Consider the following 27,302-nt stretch of genomic DNA (forward strand, 5'->3'; position numbering starts at 1 on the left):
TACTGTATAGTACAGGGAACTATATTCAATATCTTGAGATGAACCATAATGGAAAAGAATATTAAAACAGAGACTTCCCCGGTGATCCAGGAGTTAAGAATTCCCCTTGCAATGCAAGGGACAAGGGCTTGATCCCTGGTCAGGGAAACTACATGCCCCAGGGTAACGAAAATCCTACTTGCTGCAAGTAAGACCTGATGCAACCAAATAAATTTTTAAAGAATATAAAAAAGAATGTATATATAACTGAGGCACTCTGCTATACAGCACAAATTAACACATTATAAATCAACTATACTTCAATTAAAAATAAGTTTAAAAATAAATAAACAAAATGGATAATTAACAAGAACTACTGTATAGCACAAGGAACTATACTCAATATTTTATAATAACCTACATGGGGAAAAAGTCATATATGTGTATATGGATATATATATATGAATCACTTTGCTCTATACCTGAAACTAACACAATACAGTGAATCAACTATATTCTATATGATCGCTTACAGATGAATGGTATTGGAGTCGTGATCTCTGAAGATTTATCTTTGGGACCAGGGACCAGGCTTGAACACTCAAGAGCTTTCGTGTGGCAGAGTTTTATTAAAGCATAAAAAAGAGAAAGCTTCTGACACAGACATCAGAAGTGGGACGGAGAGTGCCCCGCCCCAACCCCCCCATAAGTCTTAGCAGGGGAGCTAAATACTTTTTCCAGACCCATTTCCACAAAATACATCTTAAATTAACAAGGTTAGAACTAATAATAGAATAATAATAGAAAGATCTTACCAGACCCACTCCCACAACATAAATCTTAAGATAACCGGATTAGTCAGAAGGTTCTTGTTAAGGAAAAACATGTCCTCGAGCAAGATACACTGTTATATTTCTACACTGATGAAGCAATGTACAAAAAAAAGTTTGCCCTTTTCTCCTCCTTGGGAGCCCCTTTCTCCTCCTCAAGGGCCCCAGACTCCTTATCAACCTACCTAAGAATTAACTCTCTCATATATTTCAATTAAAAAAAAACAAAACACAAAAGGTCCTGTAGGAGCTTGGAGATCAAGGAACAGCAGAAGTCAGGTAAATGAGCAAGAGAGAAAGTAATAAGTTCAGGGAGCCAGGCCCATCCTGCTGCATAGGTTCTGACAGCAGAGGCCAGAAGAAAGCCACTACCCCAGATGAAATGATTATCATCACCATAATATTCAACAAGAATAACTCACTTTTTCCTCAAGCTTACATAAAGTATAAACAAAGGTCTTTTTGGAAAATTAAGATATTTTTATAGTTCTCTGGATAAATCATACTCTTGCCATGTAAATTTAGTTTCTACACAAAGCAGACTGCTATGCGCATGACCCCTCTATTGTGAAATTCTGGTATAACAGCTGGAAATAGAATCCCTTCCTCTCCCTCAGGCAATGGCAGTGCCAAATGTATTCCAGCTCTGAGCCACCAGAGCTGTGACCCTCCGTCCCCAGCTGGGGCCCACGTGAAGGGTACTAGGGAAAGGATCTGATTTCCCTGCACTATCAGATCTGGCCAAGGCTTCTGCTTTTCATGCCAGGATGGATCTGCAGACCTGGTGAATGCTACAATCACTGCAGATAATTAAACTGGCAGGACTGCACTTGGCCTCAAAGAAGGAAGGAAGGGGCAATGCAGGATTTCCTTTCTTCAATGCCAGTATTATAAAATTGGCAATGAGGGACTTTCTGGTGGACCAGTGGCAAAACTCCATGCTCCCAATGCAGGGGGCCTGGGTTCCATTCCTAGTCAGGAAACTAAAATCCCAAATGCCATGGATCAGCTAAGCCCAAGTACCACAATGAAGACGCAGCAAGGCCAAAATTTTCTTTAATTAAATGAAAAAAACAATAAATAAATGAAGTTGGCATTGGTATCTACTTCCTCCTGATGCCATTTAGTTTTGCAGGCAAAAAAACACCAAGGGAAGGGAGTCAAGTGGATTGGAAAGTCACATGCAGAGGTCAAAGTTGGGGAACATAGTTTTATGCATAAATGTGTGCCTTTTATCTAAAGTGGTGATTTTCAGGGTGTCAACTACAAATTCTTAAAGAGATGGGAACACCAGACCACCTGACCTGCCTCCTCAGAAACCCATACACAGGTCAAGAAGTAACAGTTTGAACTGGACATGGAACAACAGACTGGTTCCAAATAGGGAAAGGAGTACGTCAAGGCTACATATTGTCACCCTGCTTATTTAAATTATATACAGAGTACATCATGAGAAATGCTGGAGTGGAAGAAGCACAGTCTGGAATCAAGATTGCTGGGAGAAATGAGAAATATCAATAACCTCAGATATGCAGATGACACCACCCTTATGGCAGGAAGTGAAGAACTAAAGAGCCTCTTGATGAAAGCGAAAGAGGAGAGTGAAAAGTTGGCTTAAAACTCAACATTCAGAAAACTAAGATTATGGCACCCAGTCCCATCACTTCATGGGAAATAGATGGGGAAACAGTGTCAGACTTTATTTTGGGGGGCTCCAAAATTACTGCAGATGTTTGATTGCAGTCAGGAAATTCAAAGACGCTTACTCATTGAAAGGAAAGTTATGACTAATCTAGACAGCATATTAAAAAGCAAAGATATTACTTTGCTAACAAAGGTCCATCTAGTCAAAGCTACGGTTTTTCCAGTAGTCATGTATGAACATGAGAGTTGGACTATAAAGAAAGCTGCGCGCTGAAGAATTGATGTTTTCAAACTGTGGTGTTGGAGAAGACTCTTGAGAGTCCCTTGAACTGCAAGGAGATCCAACCAGTCCATCCTAAAGGAGACCAGTCCTGGGTGTCCATTGGAAGGACTGATGTTGAGGCTGAAACTCCAATACTTTGGCCACTTCATGCAAAGAGTTGACGCATTGGAAAAGACCCTGATGCTGGTAGGGATTGGGGGCAGGAGGAGAAGGGGACGAGAGGATGAGATGGCTGGATGGCATCACCGACTTGATGCACATGAGTTTGGGTGAACTCCAGGAGTTGGTGATGGACAGGGAGGCCTGGCGTGCTGTGATTCATGATATCGCAAAGAGCTGGACACAACTGAGCGATTGAACTGAACTGAACTACAAATTGGCACTTTCCAAGAACATTGCCAATGACTAAACAAGGGCATTTGCCATCTCCCTCTGAGGAGACTGAACCCCTGCTGCTGCAGCTGTTGACCTTCAACACCTGCTAAGGGAGTGCAGGGTGGAGTGAGGCACTCTGTGCTCCAGGGAATCTGGTGGGACAAATTTTAGATAGTTGGATATTTTCAGGAACACATTTTATGATACCAATCCTTGCATCTTCTCATATCCAGAAAAGCACTAAATCCCTTCATGATGACACCAGATACTGGTGACTAGCAGAAAACCTCTTGTAATATAGGCACTTGATTGCATTGAATTTGCACTTTACTATATCTTATATGTTGACCTTCCCTGAGAGGGCTTTTTGGCAATAAGGAGTTCATGATCTGAGCCACAGTCAGCTCCTGGTCTTCTTTATGCTAACTGTATAGAGCTTCTCCATCTTTGGCTGCAAAGAATATAATCAATCTGATTTCAGTGTTGACCATCTGGTGATGTCCACGTGTAGAGTCTTCTCTTGTGTTGTTGGAAGAGGGTGTTTGCTATGACCAGTGCGTTCTCTTGGCAAAACTCTATTAGCCTTTGCCCTGCTTCATTCCGTACTCCAAGGCCAAATTTGCCTGTTTCTCCAGGTGTTTCTTGACTTCCTACTTTTGCATTCCAGTCCCCTATGATGAAAAGGACATCTTTTTTGGGTGTTAGTTCTAAAAGGTCTTGTAGGTCTTCATGCTGCTGCTGCTGCTAAGTCGCTTCAGTCATGTCCAACTCTGTGCGACCCCATAGATGGCCGCCCAGCAGGCTCCCCCGTCCCTGGGATTCTCCAGACAAGAATACCGGAGTGGGTTGCCATTTCCCTCTCCAATGCATGAAAGTGAAAAGTAAAAGTGAAGTCTCTCAGTCGTGTCCGACTCCAGCGACCCCATGGACTGCAGCCTACCACGCTCCTCCATCCATGGGATTCTTCAGGCAAAAGCACTGGAGTGGGTTGCCATTGCCCTCTCCGTAGGCCTTCATAGAACTGTTCAACTTCGGCTTCTTCAGCGTTATTAGTTGGGGCCTAGGCTTGGATTACTGTAATATTGAATGTTTTGCCTTGGAAACGAACAGAGAACATTCTGTCGTTTTTGAGATTGCATCTGAGTACTGCATTTCAGACTCTTTTGTTGACCATGATGGCCACTCCATTTCTTCTAAGGGATTCCTGCCCACAGTACTAGATAAAATGGATATCTGAGTTAAATTCACCCATTCCAGTCCGTTTTAGTTCACTGATTCCTAGAATGTCTACATTCACTCTTGCTATCTCCTGTTTGACCACTTCCAATTTGCCTTGATTCATGGACCTAACACTCCAGGTTCCTATGCAATATTGCTCTTTACAGCATTGGACCTTGCTTCTATCACCAGTCACATCCACAGCTGGGTATTGTTTTTGCTTTGGCTCCAACCCTTCATTCTTTCTGGAGTTATTTCTCCACTGATCTCCAGTAGCATATTGGGCACCTACTGACCTTGGGAATTTCTAATTCAGTATCCTACCATTTTGCCTTTTCATACTGTTCATGGGGTTTTCAAGGCAAGTATACTGAAGTGGTTTGCCATTCCCTTCTCCAGTGGACCACATTCTGTCAGATCTCTCCACCATGACCTGCCCATCTTGGGTGGCCCCACACGGCATGGCTTAGTTTCATTGAGTTAGACAAGGCTGTGGTACGTGTGATCAGATCGACTAGTTTCTGTGATTATGATTTCAGTGTGTCTGCCCTCTGATGCCCTCTCGCAATACCTACCATCTTACTTGGGTTTCTCTTACCTTGGTCATGGGGTATCTCTTCACAGCTGCTCCAGCAAAGCACAGACGCTGTTCCTTACCTTGGACGAGGGGTATCTCCTCACCGTGAACTTCCAGATGTTCAAACTGGTTTTAGATAAGGCAGAGGAACCCAAGATCAAATTGCCAACATCTGCGGGATCATGGAAAACGCAAGAGAGTTTCAGAAAAACATCAATTTCTGCTTTATTGACTATGCCAAAGCCTTTGACTGTGTGGATCACAATAAACTGTGGAACATTCTGAAAGAGATGGGAATACCAGACCACCTGACCTGTCTCTTGAGAAACCTGTATACAAGTCAGGAAGCAACAGTTAGAACTGGACATGGAACAACAGACTGGTTCCAAATAGGAAAAGGAGTATGTCAAGGCTCTATATTGTCACCCTGCTTATTTAACTTATATGCAGAGTACATCATGAGGAACGCTGGGTTGGAAGAAGCACAAGCTGGAATCAAGATTGCCGGGAGAAATATCAATAACCTCAGATATGCAGATGACACCACCCTTATGGCAGAAAGTGAAGAACAACTAAAGAGCCTCTTGATGAAAGGGAAAGAGGAGAGTGAAAAACTTGGCTTAAAGCTCAACATTCAGAAAACGAAGATCATGGCATCTGGTCCCATCACTTCATGGGAAATAGATGGGGAAACAGTGGAAACAGTGTCACAATTTATTTTTGGGGGCTCCATAATCACTGCAGATGTTGATTGCAGCCAGGAAATTCAAAGACGCTTACTCCTTGGAAGGAAAGTTATGACTAACCTAGACAGCATATTAAAAAGCAAAGATATTACTTTGCTAACAAAGGTCCATCTAATCAAAGCTATGGTTTTTCCAGTAGTCATGTATGGACGTGAGAGTTGGACTATAAAGAAAGCTGAGCGCTGAAGAATTGATGTTTTCAAACTGTGGTATTGGAGAAGACTCTTGAGAGTCCCTTGAACTGCAAGGAGATCCAACCAGTCCACCGTAAAAGAGATCAGTCCTGGGTGTTCATTGGAAGGACTGATGTTGAAGCTGATACTCCCATACTTTGGACACCTCATGCGAAGAATCAACTCATTGGAAAAGACCCTGATGCTGGGAAAGATTGAGGACAGGAGGAGAAGGGATCGACAGAGGATGAGATGGTTGGATGGTATCACCGACATGATGGACATGAGTTTGAGTAAGCTCTGGAAGTTTGTGATGGACAGGCAGGCCTGGCGTGCTGTGATTCACGGGGTCACAAAGAGTCGGACACAACTGAGCGACTGAACTGAACTGAACTGAACCATGAGAAACCTGAGCACAGGAAGTAGAGGTAGGCCCCACTCGCTGCTATGAGAGAAAGTCCATGTTCAGCAATGAAGACCCAGAACAGATAAAAACAGATATATATTATTAAAAAAAATTAAGTGGTGATTTGCTAGTGGGAGCAGTTTTTCCCATCCCAATCTGCCTGGGCGCAAGGCACAACTTTTGAAAGAATGACATAGCCCAAGGACACAACATAAACCAATTAGAATCAAATGGGACCAAGATAGCAGACAAGCCTAGACATTGATCCTCAATCAGCAAATGAAGTGACATACCCAGAGGTGCCATGACAGTTCCAAGGCATTGTTACAAGACCAAGGAGTGGACAGTGGCCCAAATCCTGGAAATCTCTGCCCTTTCCCCAAAATAGTTGGAATAATCTTCCCACTCATCCCAATCTTCCCATCTGATGCAAAGAGTTGACTCATTGGAAAAGACCCTGATGCTGGGAAAGATTGAGAACAGGAGGAGAAGGGGACGACAGAGGATGAGATGGTTGGATGGCGTCACCGACTCGATGGACATGGGTTTGTGTGGACTCCGGGAGTTGGAAATGCACAGGGAGGCCTGGTGTGCTGCAGTTCACGGGGTCGAAAAGAGTCGGACATGACTGAGTGACTGAACTGAACTGAAAGGATTTCTTTACCATCTGAGCCACCAGTGAAAACCCATGGACAGAAGAGCCAAGTCCAGGGGGTCTCAAAGGGTTGTACCTGACAGAGCACAAATGAACCTTGGAGTTAAGGCCCCTGAAGCACACACTGGATTCTTCCCACTGCTCCTACAGTGACAATAAAGAACCTCACCATATCCCTCCAGGCTACCTGTCAGAGCGGTATGTCACCTGTTGGAAACAGAAATATCCCCAGGCTGAATCAATCAAAATGGAAGTTTCTGGTGAGAATGCAAAGGTATTATGGAAAGGATAATGGGGAAAAGCAAAACCTGACTCCTCCTTGGATCTACCTCTTAAACTTTAACCTTTTGTCTTTCCTTGATTTTGTTATTATAATCACTAAACAGATGCTATCCATAGCTGGAAGCATACATAATGGCCTGCCTTAGGGAACCTGCCTTTCTGCCTTTGTTCAACTCACTGGGAGACTTTATGACCGTGCCCACCTGTGAATGGCTGCAGAAAAGAAGAAATTAACACACCCCCTCCTCAATGCTGGCCAAGCCAAGAGATATTTTCCAAGACTTATGGCCACCTGATACAAAGAGCCAATTTACTGAAAAAGACCCTGATGCTGGGAAAGATTGAGGGCAGGAGGAGAAGGAATGACAGAGGATGAGATAGTTGGATGGCATCATCAACTCAATGGACATGAGTTTTAGTGAAGGACAGGGAAGCCTGGCAGAGTGCAGTCCATGGGGGAGCAAAGAGTCAGACACAACTGACCAACTGAATAACAACAATGGCCTTTTTACTTTACTTCCTCACCTTCTCTCCTACTCAATAATGAAACTAGCATCCAGACCCTGATATGATGGTATTTGGTACTCTAGAGTACTAGCCCTCCATCTTCTCCAAGCCCCAGCTTTTCAGGTGAAGTTGCTATTCCTTGCTTCAACACCTCTTCTCCTGATTATTGGCCCGTTGTGAGACAAGCAGGAGAAGGGAATGGCAACCCCTTCCAGTATTCTCGCCTGGAGTATCCCGTGGTCAGAGGAGCCTGGTGGGCTTCTGTCCATAGGGTCACACACAGTCGAACATGACTGAAGTGAGTGAGCATGCATGCATGCATTAGAGAAGAAATGGCAACCCACTCCAGTATTTTTGTCTGAAGAATCCCAGAGTCAGAGGAGTCTGGTGGGTTGCACAGAATCAGACATGCCTGAAGCGACTTAGCAGCAGCAGCAGTGAAGCAAGCAGACTGAGCTTGGATTCTTTAACAGAAATACTGAATGTATAGGTTTAGAAAGTCACCAGGGCACTTCCGTGGTGGTTCAGCGGTTAAGACTCTGCACTCCCAATGTGGGGCTTCCCTGGTGGCTTAGTGGTAAAGACTCCAGGGGCCCTGAGTTTGATCCCTGGGTCATGAAGATCCCCTGGAGAATGAAATGACTACCTATTCCAGTATTCTTGCCTGGAGAATCCAAGGGACAGAGAAGCCTGATGGGCTATAGTCCATGGGGTTGCAAAAGAATCAGACAAACTGAGCAACTGAGCACACACTTCCAATCCAGGGGGCCCAGCTTTGAGCCCTGGTCAGGGATCTAGAGCCCACATGCCACAATTAAGAGTTCGCATGTTACCACTAAAACCTGATGGAGCCAAATTTAAAAGAAAAAAAAAGCAAAAAAATGACCTTTAATTAAAAAAAATAAAGAAAGCCACCAGGAGTCTGTGTGCCCAGTGCTCTTTGTCATCTCTACATCCCAGTTTTCTCTCCCAACAAGTGCCTTTCTTTTTGACGATCTTGCATATGGTCCAATATACTAGTCTGAGCTCCACTTTGACTCTAAAACTCCCCATGGCCTCTCAGCTTGACTGCCCTCAGTTAATTGGCTTCACCTGACAACAACCCAGTGATTCCCAGAGGGATTAGATGCGTGCAGCTTGGGCCAGTCTTCAAGCTGACTTTGGCTACAGCCAGACAACTGCAATTGCCTGAGAGACCCTGATTGAGAACTGGCTAAATGAACCTTGTCAAGCCTGAGATCCATGAGCAATAAAAAATAACTGTTGCTGTTTTAAGTTATTATGTTTGGGTGACTTATTATACAGCAATAATTGGAACATATTTTGGTATAGGAAGCAAGTTGCCACCCTTACAGGTGGTGGAAAGTTTGGAGACACTGCTGTCTGTTGTAATGTAGACAAGTAGGAAACATATTTCATAGACATGATTGTTACCAAGTCCAAGTTTGCTCTGCTCATCGCAAGACAGGTCAATAAACTGAGAGGCGAGGTGGTGAGGCAAGGAACATGACTATTTGGAAAGCCCAGCACACTGAGAAAATGGCAGACTAGTGTCTCCAAAAAAAAAAAAGTCTTATGGGGTCTGGATGCTGGTTTATTTTATACAATCTGAGGGGGAGAGGTGGTGAGAAAACAAGGTAAAAAGGTCACTGATCTTGCAAAGTATCTCCTTGATTGGCCAGCATCAGGGAAGGGATGTGCTCATTTCTTTTCTGCAGCCATTCACAGGTGCAAAGGTTCCCTGTGGCAGGCCATTATGTATGCTCACAGCTATAGACAGAGATTATAATAATAAGAGCAAAGAAAAGCAAAGGTTAAAGTAAAAAGAAACAGATCCAACTTGGAGTCAGAATTTGCTATTCCCTGTTACATGATGATCTGACCAACCTGCCTAATGTTATTGTTCAGTTGCTAAGTCGTGTCTGACTCTTTGTGACCCCAATGCAAAGAAGAGAGAACAGCTAAAAAAGGAACTTTTTAAGCTTTCAGTTAAAATGTAGAGGGTATGTAAAAGAGCCAGAGTTTTCTGGGTTTGAAAATAAAAGTACTTCTCACTCCTAGCTTCTCCATAGAGCAAAATATTCTCAAATTAAAATGGCTTTCCAGCGAAGGATGAACATAGTATCTTTCATTAAGAGCTCAGAAATGTCTAAGAAGGCACCTAGTTAACCGTTTCAAACAGATAAAATGCTTCTAAAGAGCATTATGCTGTATCTCCCTGCTCTCTTCATTAACAGTAAGAAAAAAAGATTGCTTCTTTTTTTTTTTTGCTATTATTTAGAAAATCTCTTAGAAAAAAGATGTCTAAGATTCTTAAGCAACAGTTAGAACTGGACATGGAACAACAGACTGGTTCCAAATATGAAAAGGAGTACATCAAGGTTGTATATTGTCACCCCGCTTATTTAACTTATATGCAGAGTACATCATGAGGAACGCTGGGCTGGAAGAAGCACAGCTGGAATCAAGATTGCCAGGAGAAATATCAATAACCTCAGATATGCAGATGACACTACTCTTATGGCAGAAAGTGAAGAGGAACTCTAAAGCCTCTTGATGAAAGTGAAAGAGGAGAGTGAAAAGGTTGGCTTGAAGCTCAACATTCAGAAAACAAAGATCATGGCATCTGGTCCCATCACTTCATGGGAAATAGATGGGGAAACAGTGGAAGCAGTGTCAGACTTTATTTTTTGGGGCTCCAAAATCACTGCGGATGCTGATTGCAGCCATGAAATTCAAAGACGCTTACTCCTTGGAAGGAAAGTTATGACCAACCTTGATAGTATATTAAAAAGCAGAGATATTACTTTGCCAACAAAGGTCCATCTAGTCGAGGCTATGGTTTTTCCCATGGTCATGTATGGATGTGAGAGTTGGACTGTGAGGAGAGCTGAGCACCGAAGAATTGATGCTTTTGAACTGTGGTGCTGGAGAAGACCCTTGAGAGTCCCTTGGACTGCAAGGAGATCCAACCAGTCCATTCTAGAGGAGATCAATCCTGGGTGTTCATTGGAAGGACTGATGCTAAAGCTGAAACTGCAATACTTTGGCCACCTCATGTGACGAGTTGACTCACTGGAAAAGACTCTGATGCTGGGAGGGATTGGGGACAGGAGGAGAAGGGGACGACAGAGAATGAGATGGCGGGATGGCATCACCGACTTGATGGACATGAGTTTGAGTGAACTCTGGGAGTTGGTGATGGACAGTGAGGCCTGGTGTGCTGTGATTCATGGGGTCGCAAAGAGTCAGACACGACTGAGCGACTGAACTGAACTGAACTGAAGATTCTTAAGGGCAGCCTGAAAAGGCTTTCACGGTAGAAAAGGACTTACAGCGGCCAAAGAGTTCTGTGCACATGGCTTTTTTCCCCATGTAAGGAACTCTAGGAAATCATTTAAAAATCCTGTTTTTTAGAATCAGTTTGAAGGGGAACAAAGGAGATACTTAAAAATATACCTAACAATCTGATATATATCTTTGAGTTCTGTAGGAATTAACGCAGCCACTCAGGTGGAGGATGGTAACTGGATGCTAAGACCCCAGACTGGTCAGAACCTAAGGAATATTGGCTTCCTCTGACTCTTGTGACTTCAATCAACCAAAACTTGAGCTCTGTCAACCTCTGCCCCAATTCTCTGCTCAAGCCCCTTCATGAATATGCACGTATCCTAGGCTTAAAACTTCCCCAATTTGGCTTTGGGGAAGATCCCTGGTGTTCTCCTTGCTGCTGCAAGTAATAAATCCTTCCTTCTCACACTCTTTGATTTGGGTATGTCATTTGGTTTCCACATTCACTATGAAGTAAACCCAGATTTCAGATAACAGGCAGAGCTGAAAGGAAACACTGAATAGAACTAGACCCTGATCAAGGAACCCACGATACATTTACTGCAGTGTTCAGATGCCTAGCCCACAGTTGGATATTGGATGTGGAAGACAGGTGGATTGTCTTTTTAATCCACAGATACTCAGATCGAGAAGACTCATTCTTTAAGAAGACTCATTCTTGAATAGCTGTAACTAAGAAAGCACAGTCAATGCATCTCTGTCATACCTGGAACTAAGGCCAAAGACAAAATCCTGGACTTCAAGCCTGAACCTGAATGGCATGAGATGTTTGTGAGAATCTCGGGATGGAATGACCACATTTTGAAGAATGAGAAATAGAAATAATGTGTGGTCAGAAGCAGATTGTGGCAGTTTTAAATATGACTTTCAAAATCTTTGATATTCCTGGAATGCCCTCCTTCTCCTCAGTTTTGGCTTGATCAATTGAAAGTAGCAGAAGTGGCCCTGGATCAGTTTTCAACCCAGATCCTAAGAAATGAACAGCTTCTACTTGTTTCTGTTTCCTTTTAGATCCCACACATCAGATTTTGAGGAAGCCCCAGGCCACAGGGAGAAGTCAAGTGTATCCTCCAGCAGATAACCCAAGTAAGATCTCAGTCAGCATCAGGGACTAGGCATGAGAGGGAGAAGGCTTTAAGATGATTCCAACCACAACCATGGAGAAGGCAATGCAAGCCACTCCAGTACTCTTGCCTAGAAAATCCCATGGATGGAGGAGCCTGGTAGGCTGCAGTCCATGGGGTCGCGAAGAGTCAGACGCAACTGAGCAACTTCACTTTCACTTTTCACTTTCACACATTGGAGAAGGAAATGGCAACCCACTCCAGTGTTCTTGCCTGGAGAATCCTAGGGACGTGGGAGTCTGGTGGGCTTCCGTCTGTGGGGTCACACAGAGTCGGACACGACTGAAGTGACTTAGCAGTAGCAGTAGCAACCACAACCAGAGGACAGAAAAAATGAGAGACACAACTAGCTAAGCCCAGTTAGGACCCAAAACATGTGAGGTGCAAACGAAATGAGTGTTTTTAAGCCACTAAGCTTGGAGTGATTTGTTACATAGCAAGGATATCAAACCAGTCAATCCTAAAGGAAATCAACCCTAAATACCCACTGGAAGGACTGATGTTAAAGTTGAAGCTCTAATACTTTGGTCACCTGATGCAAAGAGGTGATTCATTGGAAAAGACCCTGATGCTGGGAAAGATTGAGAGCAGGAGGAGAAGGGGGCAACAGAGGATGAGATGGTTGGATGGTATCACTGCCTCAATGGACATGAGTTTGAGCACACTCCAGGAGATAGTGAAGGACAGGGGAGTCTGGCATGCTGCAGTTCACGGAGTCGCAAAGAGTCAGACACAACTTAGCAAGTGAACAACAATAACAATCTATAACCAGAACAAATAATTTCAGTAGTTTATATAATATCAAATTGTTTGAACGTGTGACAATGAGCATAAATAACTTTAAAATTATAAGAAGTCACTAAAAACTAAATTAAAATTTACTAAAATGATACAACGCTTTGGAATCAGAAAGAATTAGGTTCAAATCTTGGTTGGCAGGTTTCCCTGGTGGCTCAGTGGTAAAGAATTTGCCAGACAATGCAGGAGACACAGGCTTGATCCCCGATCTGAGATCCCACATGCTGTGGAGCAACTAAGCCCATGCGCCTCAACTACTGAGCCTATGCTCCAGAGCCCAGGAGCTGCAACTGATGAGCCCACATGCTTCAACTACTGCAGTGTGCCCTACAGCGATGAGCCACAGAGCCCGTTCTCCACAAGAGAAACTAAGGCAGGAGGTAGATGCCCACCCCCCTACCCAGGGTAAAGTGATTAGAGATTCATTCCCTATGGACTGAAACTCCAAGGGGACAACAGCAGGACAATTAAGAAGAGGAGGCTGGCCCTGCCGGGACCACATATTTTTCATTCTTGAAGTCAGGAAGACCTTGCTGACCACACATGCACAGAAAAGCACCTTGGATGCCAAAAGGGAGTTATTATGCTCTATCCAGACTCCTTTTCAGTAAAATCCATCTTGGCTAAGAGATGCATGCACACACATGGGAGGATCCTGAGATACACCAAATACGGACTGTGAACTAGGCAAATCAAAGTGATTGGCCAAAGGAAAACGAGAAGAAATACCCCATAAAAGTAACTGAAACTGCTATGAGGGTGTGACTCAGTGACTCTCTCTTTCTCTCCCTGAGTCTGCCCATGTGCCTATCTACACTTACTGTACCTTTTTTCTCTTAATAAATACTTTTTACTTATTTCACTACTTTTCATCTTTGTGGAAATTCTTTTCTGCTAAGCCGAGGGCCAGGGCCCTTCTCACTGACCACTGGTCTAGTGGCTAGGATCTGGTGCTTTCACCACCGTGACCCAGCCCAATCTCTGGCTGGGAACCCAAGCCCCCCTCCCAGCTGTTCAGGCTGGAGCCACCTGAGATTAAAACCACCACAATCAGAAGAACCCACGACCCTGAAACTGGAGAACAGTTCAAACAGCAACAAAGACCCAGCACAGCCAAAAATAAATAAATAAATAAAATTACTTAAAAAAAAATCTTAGTTGGCATCCTGTTAGATGTATAACATTAGGTAAGTTACTTAGCCTCTATGATTTCCAGGTTCTTTCTCATTAAAATAGTTTAAAACAAGAACACCTATCATCTAAGGTTGTTGTGAGGTTTAAAATCAGAGAATAAAGGTAAATCCCTTAGTCCAGTATCTGGTACAGTTGCTCATTACACAGCTATTTACAGTAGGCAGGTAGCTAGGTATGAACAGAGAAATGGGGGCAGAGGCCAGGCTGCAGGAAAGCACACATTTTGTAAGTGGGAGGGGGAGGTCCTTAGGCAAACAAAGGAAAGCAAAAACTTTTAAACTGACAGGAAACCATACATTTTGTGTGATAAGGCGGGAGGAGAAGGGGATGACAGAGGAGGAGTTGGTTGGATGGCATCACTGACTTAATGGACATGAGTTTGAGCAAACTCTGGGAGATAGCCAAGGACAGGGAAGCCTGGAATGCTGCAGTCCATGGGGTTGCAGATGATGGACAGGACTGAGGGACTGAACAGCAACAACAACAAAGGGTGATAAGAGTAGCAGACAAAGAAAGACAGGGGAAGGTGGGGATTTCCCGCATCCAAATACAACCTTTTGCTCACTGTGCTCTTATTACCATCAGATTAGCCTTACAGGCTAACAATGAAAGCAATGACAGACTTCATTTTCTTGGGCTCCAAAATCACTGTGGATGGTGACTGCAGCCATGAAATTAAAAGATACGTGCTGCTTGGAAGAAAAGCTATGACAAACCTAGATAGCAGAGGCATTACTTTGCCAACAAAGGTCCATCTAGTCAAAGCTATGGTGTTTCCAGTGGTCATGTATGGATGTGAGAGTTGGACTATAAAGAAAGCTGAGCACCGAAGAATTGATGCTTTTGAACTGTGGCGTTGGAGAAGACTCTTAAGAGTCCCTTGGAATGCAAAGGAGATCAAACCAGTCAATCCTAAAGGAAATTGGTACTGAATATCCACTGGAAGGACTGATGCTAAAGCTGAAACTCCAATACTTTGGCCACCTGATGCAAAGAACTGACTTGTTAGAAAAGACCCAGATGCTGGGAAAGATTGAAGGCGGGAGGAGAATGGGACAACAGAGGATGAGATAGTTGGATGGCATCGCTGACTCGATTGACATGAGTTTGTGCAAGCTCTGGGAGATGGTGAAGGACAGGGAAGCCTGGCATGGTGCAGTCCATGGGGTCGCAGAGTTGAACACGACTGAGTGACCAAACAACAACAACAATCCTTACAGGTAAGAAGTACCCATCATGCACCAAGGCCATGACACTTCTGATTTAAGCTAAATAAGGACAAAAATCCCTCTTCCCCTTGGAAAAATGGAGCTGGGATGAAAGTCAAGGAAGATGACCCCCAAACTCCTCCTTCCCAGGAATATTTTGCCCGTTCATTTGTACGTCCCTCATAACCAGTTTGCGAAAGAAACAGGATGGCAGCTCCTCACATGTCTGCCCACTCTACCTCTGAGAGTGTTATCTTTGCTTAAATAAGCTCTCACTTTACTTTCTCTTTTTTTTTTCCACTTTACTTTCTTATCCTCTTTGCACCGTCTCTGAATTCCTTTCCATAAAGAAAGAACCTTACACTCACTGGGAATATCACCATTGTTACCAACATGATGGCTAGATAGGCCTTTGGTAACTGTCAACTACAAACTGGCACTTGCCAAGAGCATTGCCAATGACTGAACAACAAGGGATTTGCCACCTGCCTCTGTGGAGACTGAAACCTGTGCTTCTGCAGCTGTTGACTTTCAGCAACCCTGAGGGAGTTCAGGGTGGAGTGAGGCACTCTGTGACCCAGGGAATATGGTGGGACAGGTCTTAGATAGTTGGATATTTTTGGGAAAAGATTTTATGATCCCAATCCCTGCATCTCCTCATATCTAGAAAAGCACTAAGGGATGAAGGGATTCTTCATAGTGACATCAGATCCTCGTGACTAAGAGAAAACCTCTTGTAACATAAATGCTTGATTGCATTGACATTCCCCTTCACAAAACCTTACATATTGACTTCCCCCCCACTACCTTTTCAGATCAGTCTCTCAGAACTCTCTCAGGTGCTGCCTCCTGGGCCGCAGTCCTCATTTTGCCCCAAATGAAAACTTAAAATTCTCAAGCTGTGCATTTTTTTTAGTCGACATAATGAACAGGTCTTCTCTCATATAAGAGTTCTAAGAATTCTTTTAAATGGGCTGGCCAAGTGACAATTTGCCTTGTGCAACACTGGTTGGAAGACTCTGGAAATACATTCCAAACAGGGCTTAAGCATTTGTTCGGGTCCAGATGGAAATCATTCCTGAACAGTTACTACTGGAAACAGAGACACTTTCTGTACTTGAGCATTGGTGGGTATGAAAGTAAACAGATGAGAAGTGAGCAAGGTAAAGGAGACAGACTTCTATACCACAGACAAGATAAACTCTGTACACATGGAGTCAGTTTCTGAAGAGCAGATGGAGGCTCTAGTGTGATTTTACATTAGCTACTCAATTCAGCTGTTACCTAGTCCAAGCTCACTCTGCTTGCTGCACGACAGGCCAATAAAACAGAAACAAGGTGCCGAGGAGATGAATCCAGCTGACCAAGAAGTTGGTAGACTAATGTCTCAAAATAACTCTCTTATGGGGTCTGGATGCCAGGTTCTTTTATTGATGCAGGGAGGTAAGGAAATAAAGTAAAAAGCCACTAATCTTGCAAATATTTCAGAATGGCAGGCCTCAGGCGGTGTATAGTGTTAGTCACTCAGTTGTACTAGACTCTTTGAGACCCCATGGACTGCAGCATGCCAGGCTCCTCTGTCCATGCAATTTTCCAGGCAAGAATACTGGAATGGGTTGCCATTTCCTTCTCCAGGAGATCTTCCTGACCCAGGGATCAAACCCAGGTCTCCCACATTGCAGGCAGATTCTTTACTGTCTGAGCCACCAGGGGAGCTTCAGGCAGGGGATGTGTTAATTTCTTGTTTCCTGCTGTCTACAGTGGACAGGGTTCTGAACAAAGGCGCTTTAGCTTAACAGTCAGGCAAAGGGGCAGGATTCTCTGAGGTGTACCATCATGTATGATTAAATTAGAAAACCAAGTCAAAGAAACAGTTCCAACAGGGAATCATAATTGGCTCTTTCCTGAAATAAGCTAGTAGAATGTCAATTAAATATTGAATTTTCACAAAGTCCTAAAGTTTATGTCACAGAACATCCAAAGCAAGAGGCAGTGGGGCTCATAACATAAGGAAGTTATGATCCAGTTAAGGATGTTAATTTAGTCATTCTTAACATTTCTTCACTCGTTCCACTTCCAGAATGTGTTTCCTTGCTGGTTTCTTTGTCTCAAGTTCCACCTAAGCTGTTACCTTTACCTCTGCCCAAATAGAGTTTATAAAATGTGATTCTAATCCTGACACTCCCAAGCTTTAAAATCTCTGGTGGGTCCCTGTTTTTTGAACAAAGTCCAAACTCATTAACATGGTTCAGAAAAAAGCTTTACAGTCTGGGCTTCAAACCCTCCAATGGTATCACATTGCTTTGAGTATGTGTTTGTGTGTTCAGTTGCTAAGTGGAGTCAGCCTCTTTTTGGCCCCATGGACTGTAGCCTGCCAGGCTCCTCTGTCCATGGAATTTCCAAGGCAAGAATACTGGAGTGAGTTGTCATGCCCCTCTTCAGATGACCTTTCCAACCCAGAGATCAAACCCACATCTCCTGTGTCTCCTGCATTGTGGGTGGATTCTTTACTGCTGAGCCACTGGGGAAGCCCTTGCTTCTAGAATGGAATCCAAATTCTTCCCTGCATCCTACCAGGTCCCAAATGAACTGGATCCTCTCTGACCTTACCTTTCCCCACATGCTTTCTCTCCTCCCTCATTCAATTCCAGACACACTGACCATCTTCTTTCCCTAACGTGCCTCAGAGCCTTTGCACTGGCTCTCGTCTCTGCTTAGAGAACTTTTTCTTGAGTTCTTTGCGTAGCTGATTCCTTCTTAAACCATCCTAACCACGCAATCTGTTACACACACATCAAAGAGTCAGCTGACTTTCTTAACTGTGTTGCACAGGAGCCAGTTCTGACTTTGCTCCAGAGAAGACAATTCTGACTCCATGTTGGAAACTGTTTCTTGAACTTGCTTTTCATCGCTTTTGTTACTATAATCCTACATAATGGCTTGCCTCAAAGGACCCTGCCCCTTTGCCTGACTGTAAACTGAAGTGGTTTGTTCACCTCACAGAGAGACAATCTGACCCTACCCACCTGTGTATAGCTACAACAAAAAGAAGAGATTAACACACCCCTTCCAATGGCTAACCCTTCTTAGATATGTTTTGCAAGACTAAAGACCCTTTTTACTTTACTTCTTCACTGCCTCTCCCTCTCTATTCTGCCTTTTCCCTTTGGTTCCTCATTGCTTTTCTCTCTCAGACTCTGTAACAGAAACTAGCATCCAGACCCCAACAAGATGGTTACTCTAAGACATTAGTCTGCCATCTTCTTGGTCAGCAGGCTTTCTGAATAAAGTCATATTCTTTGTCTCAACAGCTCACCTCTCGGATTCACTGGCTTGTGGTGCAGTGGGCAGAGTGAAATTGGACTTAGTAACAACAGCACTTACTATAAGCTGTAATTTTCTCACTTCTTTATCTGCAGGCCCCATGAATGCAGGAATTCTATCAGCCAGGGTCACTGCATTACCCTCCACTCAGGGAACAGTGCTTAGCATAGAGTACATGCTCAAAAATTTTGTTGGGCATGAATGAATTTCCATTTTCCAGACTTGGAATTCAGACAGCTTAGGAGACTCACTTAACCAGCAGTGAGCCAAGTCTGATTTGAAATCCAGGATCTAGACCAGTGCTGCTCAAAGGTTGTTGACCTTGCCCTCAGGTCAACAAACAACTTGTTACTGGTATAAGCCTAAGGCAGTGACAGATTGTGCCCAAATGGGGAACAATACAATGCTACCTTCATCAAGCATGTGCATGACTGTTCAGTCACAGTCATGTCTGACTCTGCAACTCTACGCACTGTAGCCTGCCAGGCTCCTCTGTCCATGGGATTCTTCAGGCAGGAATACCGGAGTGGTTTGCCATTTCCTCCTCCAGAGGATCTTCTTGACCTAGGGATGGAACACACATCTCCTGTGTCTCCTGCATTGCAGGCAGATTCTTTACCATGGAGCCATCAGGGAAGCATGTCGAGCATGTCATGCTATGAAAAAAATATCCACTGAACCAGAAACAGTGTGCCTAGCAGCGTAGTTGGTGTACATTCTGCAGTAAGCTCCTATCCCACAGGGAGTTCATCACAGACAGGTGGGACTGACACCCACCTGTGCCCCACACTTAGATCAGCATTAGTCTGGCGACCACACTGAACTCCTTACTCTTCATGTCTTAGCCAATAACTTCCTATGAAGCACCTGGTTTACTCTTGGCTCCTGCTTCCTCTCATCTGTGGGCTTGTGCACAGGAAGTGCCTGATCATTTGTATTACAGATGAAGAGAATATTGAGAAGGTTTTTTCTTTCTTTTTTTAATTCTGCTTTTCAAAGCTAGCAAATAAACTTTTTTTTTTTTTTTGATAATCCCGCAGTTTCAGAATTTTCACTAGGCTCCAGTCTTCAGATAGCTAGTCTTGCCGGCTAGCTGGCTAAGCTCTCAGTCAGAGCTCTGGTTTCCAAGGCAGAACTGTGCAAACTATTCTTATTATACACACTGGCCTCACAGCCTAAGGCAGTGACACCCCTAACCAGAGCCTGCCTCTCCTCTCGATCACCGTGGGCTTTCTACCCATGGTTTCTCCTCTAAAACACACACACACACACACACACACACACACACACACACACTCCATGCCAAGATAGCGTGCCAGTAAGAAAGATTTGCTCATTCAAATATTCAGTGAGAGCTTTCTCTGTGTGAGGAACAGTCTTGAGTTAAGGATTAAAAGATATAGTCCTTGCCCTCTGGGATCTTTCTGAGCTGAGTGAGGAAGTCAGATGAAATATGATGCAAACAGTATCATGATGAATGCTATGAACAAAAGTCCTAAAGTTTTCTAAGGTAGCCAAACAGGCACCCTAGTCTAGTCTGCTTGTGTTCACTAGTAAGAGCAATGTGACTGCTAAGTCACTTCAGTCGTTTCTGACTCTTGGCAACCCTATAGACTATAGCTTACCAGGCTCCCCATCCATGGGATTCTCCAGGCAAGAATACCAGAGTAGGTTGCCATGCCCGCCTCCAGGGGATCTTCCTGACCCAGGGATCGAACCTGAGTCTCTTATGTCTTCTGCTTATGTGGTCAGATTCTTTACCACTAGGCCACCTGGGAAGCCAGAGAGAAATTTAAATGAAGACTTAACTATCAGCATGAATGCTCTGTCCTTCTAATAGTCACCAACAAAGCTCTCATGTGTCAAGCACTTTAGATGTAGGAAGTCACTTCATTTTCACACAGGCTGAAGAACCATTTATTTTGGGGCTTGCCTCCCAGCTTGCAGGATCTTAGTGCCCTGACCAGGGCTTGAACCTGCACCTTTGACAGTAAAAGGTCAGCGGAGTCCTGACCCAGAGATTTGAGAGTCATCTTCATCCTCATTTTACAGATGAGGAAACCAAGCCTTAGAGAGGACACACTGCCACTCCAAAGTCCCACAGCCAGGGAGGCCAGGGCCCAGCCCTGCCAGACTGTGACATCTAGACTGCAACCACTGCACTCTGCTCTAACTGTGAAAAAGCTTTGATGACTGCTCCTGCATCCCAGATGTAAGAGACCCATCTGTAATTAGAGTTGGCCCTGATGAAACATGGTGTTAGGAAATACATGATGGCTCCCAGGCCATTTGCTATTCTCCCTCATAAAGCACAATGATTCACTCCTACTAAATTGCCTTTGTTGCCAATAATTCTTGGTTGCTGGAAGTTTCTAGAAGAATGAGAGTTCCCAGGTTGCATCTGAAGGACTTAAACCCAAACTCATCCAGTCTAATTATTTGTGAGCCAACTTTCTGGATCAGACTCCATGCTAGGCTTGCAGATACTAAGCAGAATAAGCCACAACTCAAGCCCTGGAAGAGTTCATCAGGTATTAAACAGACAGCAGAGTAAATGGATCACTATACTATTATGCTGGAGAAGGCAATGGCAAGCCACCCCAGTACTCTTGCCTAGAAAATCCCATGGATGGAGGAACCTGGTAGGCTGCAGTCCGTGGGGTCGCTAAGGGTTGGACACGACTGAGCGACTTCACTTTCACTTTTCACTTTCACACATTGGAGAAGGAAATGGCAACCCACTCCAGTGTTCTTGCCTGGAGAATCCCAGGGAAGGGGGAGCCTGGTGGGCTTCCGTCTATGGGGTCACACAGAGTCGGACATGACTGAAGTGACTTAGCAGCAGCAGCATACTATTATGCAATGAGTGGTAAAGACTGAAGCCTGTACAGGGACCGGAAGTAGCAAAGAGGAAGTCTTTCCAAAGGAGAGGATTTCTGTGTTGGGTTTTAAAGTATAAATAGGTGGTCAATAGGAACTCGAGAGGCTACACATGCAGAGCGTGGTTAGCAGCATGTACTCGGTTTGCTACAAGCAGTTTTGTCTTATCAGAGTATCTAGTGAGGGTTACGCAGATGCAAGAGATACAGCTAAAGAGGTTCCCAGCATCATGATGTGTCTTATGTCCTAGGATGGGATTTTATCCAGAGGAATGCACCATGGGACAGGCACGGTTCTAAGCCCCCAAAATAAAACTGTCTTGTGTGCTTTGGAGAAAACTCATTCTGGCACCTCTAAGGAGGGCAGATGGGATAAAGCCAGCTGAGAGGCAGGAAGGACCTTTAAGAGTATAAATGTGAGATGCAGAGGCTGGTGCTCAGGCGAGGGCAGTGAGGTTAGACAGGAAGGAACAGATGTGAGGGTAACAGCAAAAGAATGGGGTGACTGGCTGATGTGGACTGGGAGGGGGAAAGATGAGTCCAGGATGACTCCCAACTTTCTGTGTTGGGTGAGTGGGTGGAAGCTGGTACCACCAACTGAGGCAGGGCCTTTAGGAAAGTGAGCAGGCAAGAAAAGAGGTGGTAGGAGGATGACGAGTTCCTATCTGAACTTGTTGAGGTTAATGAGCCAGGGGGTGGGGATCAGCAGGCATAGCAGAGCTCCAGAGAAAGGCACTTCCCTGTTCCCACAAGGAAATACCCAGGAGGACCTGTCCCTGGGCAGGGCAGGAGTATGTGACATCCTAGCTGGGGAAGCCTCTAAAATGCAAACCATCAACTACTGAAACAAGTTGACACCTATGACAAAACCTGAATTACATCTCCCATCTGAGGAGAGGATGATCCTGGAGGATCACTAAGGCCAAGGCAGAACTCCTAATTTTTCATCAATTTACTCCTCATGACCCCTTTCTTTGCAAGTGACATTACCATACACCCCAGAGCTCAAGCCCAAACCCTAAAACTCACCCTTCAAGCCTCTCTTCTCCTCCCCACCCACTTTATCTAATTCACCCTCAACTACCACTGTGCCTCAGACCGCCCGTCGTTCTCGACCCCTCGCACTGCGGTAGTGTCTTCACAGCGTTTATACGAAAGTCACTCAGTCATGTCCAACTCTACGCAGCCCATGGATTTCTCCAGAGAATACTGGAGTGGGTAGCCATTTCCTTCTCCAAGGTATCTTCCCAACCCAGGGGTTGAATCCAGGTCTCCCGCATTCCAGGTGGATTCTTGACCATCTGAGCCACCAGAGAAGCCCAAGAGTACTGGAGTCAGTTGGCCTATCCCTTCTTCGGCACATTTTCCTGAGCCAGGGATCAAACCAGAGTCTCCTGCATTGCAGGTGGATTCTTTACAAGCTGAATTATCAGGGAAGATCCATACTATTCAAATATAGTTTCAAAGTTACATTCTCAAACATAATACTATATAGCAGTCTTCTTGTTTACTGTCTATGTCCCCCAGTAGACTATAAGCTCCAGGACAATGGGGGCTTTGTCCTGATCTTCACTCTATCCCTCAACGCTAGAACTGTGCCAGGCACACTGTAGGAGCTCCATTAGCATTGGTTAAATGAAGTTCTTGATTGGAGCACTTCTCTCCCTCTTTGCTGCCACCACACTGATTCAAGCTCATCCTCCCCCACAGTTCCCAGAGTGCTCTGGGAGCTCCCCACTCCACTACAGACTTGGTAACTGATTCCACGTAGGGCCAGGGGGACGGAGTGGAGAAGCTTGAGGTGACCAATCTTTACAAGTCATGGCACATCTCCAATCCACGCACTTTTCACAAAGCAGCCAGAGTAGCCTTCTATAATCACAGGTCATGTCACTCCCCTGCTTAAAGTCCTCCAGTGGTCCTCAAGGCCCAGCAGGCCCACGTCTCCAACGCCACTTCTGGTCACTTTACTTCTTGCTCTCTACTCCCCATATTCTGCTTCTGTCTCTTCAGCCAAAATTACCTTCAGCAGCATCCACAACTCTGTCCTCCTGAGCAATTTACAGGAATCTCAGCTCATATGCCATCTCCTCAGAGAAGCCTTCTCTGACCATCCAAACTAAAATGCAGCCCTCCTCTTCTCCTGCAACCCCAGGCACCCTTCAGCACATCATCCTGGTTATTTCCTTCACATCACTTATCAGAGCGTATTCCTGTTTACTGATTTAACTTATTGTTTCTCTCTTTCTTACCTCCCCCTCAGCCAGCATGTACTGCAGTATTCAGAACACAGTCAAAGCTCAATTAATATTTGTTGGACAGAACTGTGTTTCCACTATCATGATGGTGATTATGGTGATGCCGATGACGCTCATACAAACGATGCTCCGCATGGCGAGACGCTGGCTTGATTCTGTAGATTCAAGGACTGACTGGAGCTTGTTCTTAACCATCTAATTAGAGACAGAATCCATTGTTACAAGCTTGGTCTGGGCTTTGAAGCTAGAATGTGTGTGTATTTGTGTGTGTGTGTGTATGTTTCCTTCATACCAGGAGACCCCATAACCATCAGTAGGTACCATCTAGTGGAGACACACTCATTAAAGCAGGATGAGGGTGTGTCAGGTCTCCTCTATCACGCTGCATGATGGGGTGGATTGCTTTTGGGAGACAATACATATTGAGACAGGAAGTGCTCAGGTCAAGAACTTCTCCTGGGGGCTTCCCTGGTGGTCCAGTGGTTAAGAATGCACCTTGTAATGTAGCGGACCCCAGTTCAATTCCTGGTCTGGAAATATCCCACATGCTGCAGGGCAACTGAGCCCTTGTCCCACAATTACTGAGCCCAGGCTCTGGAGCCCGGGAGCCACAACTACTGAAACCCATGAGCGCTACAGCCTGTGCTCTGCAACAAGAGAAGCCACCACAATGAGAAGCCTGTGAAAGTAGAGAGTAGCCCCTGCTCGCCACAACTACGAAAGCCCACGCACAGCAACAAAGACCCAGCCCAGCCAGATTAAATAAACAAACATATATATATATATAAAGAACTTCTCTTGGACCCTTTAGATTTTCCTCGCAGCTACTGCACTTACTCTGCCAGGATGGGTTCTGAGGACATGCTAGGGAAAAGAGAAAATGCAGTGAACCCGACAGCTGGCGGGAGGGATTGGGGCTGACAGCCGAAGGGGCTGCAGAAGACTCTGGCCAGAAACTGAAGCAACATGACCTGTCAGTTTCAGTAACACTGGAGAAAACTGAAAAGAAAAACATAGTGGAACTCATCTCCTATTACTCCTAAAAAAGGGACATATGTTAATGAACTTTAATTCAGAGATGGAGGAAATCTCAAACAATTGTTTCATTTTACAGATGAGTAACTTGAACCAAGAGAGGAGAAAGGACTTTCCCAGGGTCATACAGAAATTCCAAGACTGATCTAAGACTAGAATTCTCACTACTGTATTTGAAAGTCAGTGTTTTTCTCACACGTGACATCACAAATGTAAGCCTAATGTTAAAGCTAAATTAAACTAAGCCATCCATGTATGGCCACAGAAACTAGCAAAAGCCTTTATCCAAATTCCTATAACTCTCATTTCCAGCTCCCTTTCCTTCTGGTCCATGGGCAGCCTATCACAAGGCAAAGGTGTCACTTCCCCTTTGACTTCCAAGCTGATGCCACCAAATAAGGCACGAACCAACAAAAGATGTCTGTTGGTAGACAACAGAGTATGCACACTAGACTTAAGCAAAGAGTGAATCATATTAGATAGTGAATACTCCTTGGAACCCTGTCAAACCAGAAGTCACGGCTCTCACTCAAAAAAAAAAAAAAACTGGGCAAACAGGACTATTCAAGCATAAGAGAATTCTGTACAGAATGGGGGTAACCCCAGGGGTGTGTGTGTGTGTGTGTGTGTGTGTGATAGGGGGTGGGGGAGGTTAAAGTCTACTCTCAAGGTTCTAAGTTACCAGGTCACATATCTGGGAGCTCAGAAAAATGTATCTACTAAAAATACACATAAAAATATATTTCTAAATAATAAACTTGGAAACAGGGATCAAAATAACAAAAGATAAGGAACTGCAAAGCACCAATCAGACCTGGAATCCAATTCTAAGTAATTACCTTGGACAAAGAGTTTAGATATTTAACCTTTCTCCCTTATCTTTACAATAAGCATAATGACGGCAATAAAAACACAGTCATCCTTTGCTGATCACTTCCTATTGGACAGATAATGAGGTAAGCATTTTACATGCGTACTTCCATCTCAGTCTTTATCCCTATCCTATTTTGTAGGCATCATTATTCCCAAGGAGAATGAAAGAGATGAAGTAATTTGCCCAAATTTATAATCAGTTTGTCGGAGAAGGCAATGGCAAGCCACTCCAGTACTCTTGCCTAGAAAATCCCATGGATGGAGGAGCCTGGTAGGCTGCAGTCCGTGGGGTCACTAAGGGTCGGACACGACTGAGCGACTTCACTTTCACTTTTCACTTGCACACATTGGAGAAGGAAATGGCAACCCACTCCAGTGTTCTTGCCTGGAGAATCCCGGGGATGGGGGACCCTAGTGGGCTTCTGTCTATGGGGTCACGCAGAGTCGGACACGACTGAAGTGACGCAGCAACATAATCAATTTGTAGAACCAAGAAGTGAACAAGTTTGAATTTTTAATCATTATATTTCAAAGGGTGATACGGATTAATCTTCAGATTTAAGTAAGAAAAGCAACTTGCAAAGTGCTAGCTCTTCGTATGTGCTCCCTAAATGCTGGTTTGTGTCCCTTCCCGTTCTTATTCACATCCTTGTCATAATCTTCACGAAGAAGGTGCAGTAAGGCTCAGTCCTCCATTGACAACTCTCAAACCATTTACTGCCATTCACTAAATTCCTGATCAGCTAATTGGGGGAGGGGAGACCAGGAGAAGGCCCTCCCCTCAAAGCTGTCCCGTCCCATTCCAGCTAGAAGACTCAGAACCTAGAAGGCACAGAGGAAGGAGTGCAAACAAGGGCACTTTTTTCCCTCTGGGAGTTAGTCTTCCCTTTGGAAGAAGGGAGCTGAGGGGACATGGAACCACAGCAAAGGGTGCGTTCTCTGCAAGTGACAACTTCTCAGATCCTGTCTCTTCTTCAAAATGAGTGGTAAATAATTGCCCACACTTCACAAAGATACTGAATTAAATAATTTCCCAAAAGTGCTTAGCAGAGCGCTCATGAGTGTTGGTAGAATGGTTACTAACCATTCAGTAAATGGTACTTATTATTGTTATTGCCATTACTATGACTATCATCATTAGCCCAACTCCAGCATTCCAAGTGTCTATTAAGCCAGCGGATTTGTTCGTGAATGACTTTAATTTACAAATGTATTCACCGGCATTTTTAAAGAGCGACTCTAGAGCCCTGTACTTAGAGCGCTTTCTCTGGCACACTGACCATATTTTCTGCCTCCAGAGGAAGTCTGCAACTTGCAGGACAGCCATGACACCACCAGCAAAGAGTTCCTTCCCCTTCCCTCTCCACTGCCGGGCGAGGCTAGAGTTGGACTTCCGAAGCCCACCCCCATCAGTGTCCATTGGTCTCCTCGTCGCTGGCGTGATTAAAGCCCCGCCCCCTTCTCTCTGGGACCACTCTGAGGCCACCTCCGGAAGCGCAGGGGCCTCGAAGGAGGGCCCGTGATGCATCCTGGGTTTTGTAGTACACCTGCAGGACTGTAGCCTGAGAGTGGGTCCTTAACAC

General features: G+C 44.6%; 1 long non-coding RNA gene across 1 annotated transcript; it reads right to left on the bottom strand.

Annotated features, from left to right (window-relative positions):
- Positions 1-410: 410 nt before the first annotated feature.
- LOC129553130 (uncharacterized) lies at positions 411-27,221 on the bottom strand. Its single transcript, XR_008685394.2, has 3 exons — positions 27,000-27,221; positions 20,300-20,446; positions 411-5,078 (listed from the first exon to the last, which is right to left on the bottom strand). It is a non-coding gene; the product is annotated as an uncharacterized LOC129553130 (long non-coding RNA).
- Positions 27,222-27,302: the final 81 nt, after the last annotated feature.

The sequence above is a fragment of the Moschus berezovskii genome, chromosome 18 (genome assembly GCF_049115385.1).
Source record: "Moschus berezovskii isolate FMDL1 chromosome 18, NW_MosBer_1.0, whole genome shotgun sequence".
In the NCBI taxonomy this organism is placed as follows: Eukaryota; Metazoa; Chordata; class Mammalia; order Artiodactyla; family Moschidae; genus Moschus; species Moschus berezovskii.